This window comes from Phaethon lepturus, unplaced genomic scaffold (genome assembly GCF_000687285.1).
Source record: "Phaethon lepturus isolate BGI_N335 unplaced genomic scaffold, ASM68728v1 scaffold15003, whole genome shotgun sequence".
Taxonomy (NCBI): domain Eukaryota; kingdom Metazoa; phylum Chordata; class Aves; order Phaethontiformes; family Phaethontidae; genus Phaethon; species Phaethon lepturus.
In genome coordinates this window covers 129,041-132,667 of record NW_010529878.1, presented here as the reverse complement: position 1 = coordinate 132,667, position 3,627 = coordinate 129,041, and positions in this window count along the sequence as shown.

Genomic DNA, 3,627 nt, shown 5'->3' with positions numbered 1-3,627 from the left:
TTTTTTTTTTTTAAACTTTCCTTCCAGGAATTTCATGCAAGTAGTGCAAAATTCCAGATACCCTGGGTTTAAGAAGAATTACAAAATACATATAGATTATGTTTTAAATGCAAGACCTTTTAAAAAAGGGGTAACATATAAGTTTTTGTTGTTTTTTTTTTTCTATAAGTTTTGGGAATAACGTTGTCGCAAATGGAACTTTTGGTTAAATGAGAAGTGTAAGTTAGTGTAGTTACATCTTCTCTGTGTTTTGAGCTGAAGGAGGGATGGAAGAAGGCAGCTGATTTCTGCTACTCCAGAATGAAGAAATATTGTTATGTGTATGACTGGCTCTAGGCAGAATTGTATTTGGTGTAAGTAGGTAATAGACAATATAACATTCAGCTGTGAGTAGTATTCCTATCCTTATTTGCAAGTACTTGAATCGTTTAGTTGACATTGTGAAGTGTATTTTTCTACTATTCGATAATGAAAGTTATTAACTGTCAGTGAGGCAGTAGAACAAGATGCATTATGTATGAAACAGGTGATCTTGACAATTGCTGTTTCAAAGGATTTGACACAAGTGACTAAAATCAGATTTGCTTTCATTTTTAAATGAATAAAATGTGTTTTAAGTTGAAATACATCCAATGATCACATATGTGGTTTCACATAATATCTTATTGTGATATTGCATTCTCTTGCCGGTGGTTCATGGATGACTTCTGTTTGCTTTAGCAGAGATTTTAATTTTCAGATTTGAGGCATGAACAGATTTCAAGGAAAAAAACTAGAGCAATTTTCACTTGATTTGTAAAATGTATTAATGTGTACAAACACACAAATAAAACACTAAGAAAATAACATTATGAATCATACCCTTAACTTGATTTTTTTATATTGTCTTTGGAAGTCTGTCGTTAAATGGTAGCGACTATATATTTGAATTTGTAGAGCACTGTTCTGTTTTATAGAGAATTTGTGTGTTGTGGTGGGTTTGGGTTTTTTGTGACTTTTTTTCCCCTATTTGTTCAAGTATCCCAGTGTTTCTTTCTAAGAAAATGGAAATAGCCATGCTTGTGAGGGAGATCTTCACCTTTTTTCAAAGGTCTCTCTTCTCAACCTTTAGCTTTCAATGCAGCTCTGGTGCAAAACTGTTTCACTGCTAAAAGCAGGATTATATATTTCCCAGTGTTACTGGTATATAAATAAATTTGATACTGCATATTCTTACAGTTTTCTGAAATAAATTGCAGGATATTTTTAAAATATTTGCTGAGTGGTTGCTAGATGCATTTTCCCAAACATGGACTGTACTTAACTATTTTAGTAAAAAAAGATACTTCAGCTTTAATTTGGAACAATTAAAAGAAATTACCCTTTATGCCATATATCAATGTGATTGAGCTCAGTTTGTCCATTCAATATGCTCACTGCCTGTTGTGTATTTATAGTTCTGTTCACTGTTTCCAGCATCTTGATACAAGTTTTAATGAGCACTCATCTTATTAGTTGCAGATTAATGTCAGGAATGTAGAATTCTGTTTCAGTAAGACTGTATCATTTTCTTGTTTTCCACATCTTGGCTGCTGCTTGATGTGGCTGCAAGCATCCGCCTTTTGATCAATAACTTTTTATTTCTTTACGTGAAGAGTATTTCTTAGTTTCTATGATGGAAAAGTAAAAAAAAAAAAAGAGTAAAGCAGTGAAGATTCTGAATCAGAAGTGCACGCAACTGTAAGCATGCTGTGGCTCACACTTACTTAATTTTTTTGTTGACTTAAATGTGTGTGGGGTGATGTTTTCTCCTGGTGATAAGCATTTCCAGTTCCATTTTGTTCATCACTGGGGGGGAGGGGGGGGGGAAATCAAAGAAACCTCGTTGAAGTTGGTACCATCACTAATGGTAATAAAAAATAGATCAAAGAATAAATCAGTCCCTTAGTGGATTTAGGGTAAAATCATATGCGGGCATGAATTTGAAAGCTTGATAATATGATAAATTGTCTGTTTCTCTTTGAGGTAGGTCTTTTTCTTTTAATATTATCATGAAATATACTATGTGGATCCTGTGGATAAATATTGATGGCTGCAAAATAATCTATGTTTGAAACATTATAGAGTTTGAAAATGAGTTCAGGTTGTTTGTTATCATTTGTGCCTGGCCTCTTAAAATGAGAGGGATTCCTGTCAAGTAGCAGTTTTGTAGTGTTTCTTATTGCCATCAAAAATTGTAAGAAATACTGGTAAAGTCTCTACCTTTTTCAAAAAGTTAACCACCATCAAAAGCAACCAGTTCCTTAAATGAAACATGGTACGTGTGGTGACAAAGGATAGACATTGCTCCATTCAGCTATGTTAGTGACTTAGAGCAAAAAAAACCCCCAAACCCCAAACCAAAAAAACCAACAAAAATCTTAACACTAAAAATCTGCAGTACCAGAAAAGATCCTACTTAACAATCCAGTAGCTGAGGTTCACAGGATAACGTTGAAATCCATGTCAACATGATTCAGAAATTCAAAACCGCTGGCATATAGCATAGAACTGCTTAATTATCAGTGGGCACTTTAGAGGGAGCCTTTGTGAACTGCAGTTGTTGCAAGTAGCTCACTCTTCAGTTAAATAACGTTATAATCATGCTATTAAGTGACAAATAGAGCCCATGTCATGGGAATCTTTTGCTCTGACAAACACTGTTATAACACAGGGATTTAAATACTCCTATTTAAGGAGTCTACGGTGGATTAGCAGCAAATGAAAGGGATATTATTGAAAAAGCGTGGTATACTAGCTAAATTTGTCCATGTAATTAAAATAAGTTCAGGAATATGAAGATAAGAGTGGGAGTGATATTTTCAGCATTTCTTCTCTACTATGATTTCAGTGTGCATATTGATGTAGTTTTGGACTTCAGTGTAACATTCCTAAATTTTAATAGTCTAAGATACTTTTTTCTTAAAACTTGATACAGCAGTTACAAATACTACCACAACTTATTCCTAGTCTTAAATCAAATCTGAACCCAGGTATCAACAAATAGTGGTGTTTTTTTATCTGAAACGGACCCCTGGACTCTTGACTGTATTTACTACTTTTTTGTGATCCTCTTAAGATGTAACAGTAGAGTCCTGTAACAAGCTACAGGAACTCTGACTCAGATGAGACCAGATAGAGCTTCTGTATAAAGAACAGATTTGGATTCTACCTTCACATCTTACTCCATTAGGTAGTTAATTTTTTTGTATTCTGTCTACTTTTCAAAGTGAGATTTGACAGCTGCTAAATGAAGATAATAATGAACAGTGATAATATTTAAATTATGCCATTAATATTTAGTGTATTGGACAAAAAAGCAGGTATATTTAAGTGCATAGATACTCTGATGAAAACAAGAAAATCTCAAATTTTGTGTCCCCCTCATCCAATCCTGGGCCATTTGCTTTACTAGTTACAGAAGTCAACAGTACAGATATCAGTGCATTCTTTTGAAAGTCGGGAAAATGACTTGGCAAGTTTAATGCTACCTTCTGTTAAATGATATTATTTGTTTTTAATTTTTTTTTGTACCAGCTTAGAAGTGTTAGTGCTAGAGCTTATGAAAGGTCCTTTATAGTTGGACTACCTTTTTTTTTTTTTTTTTTT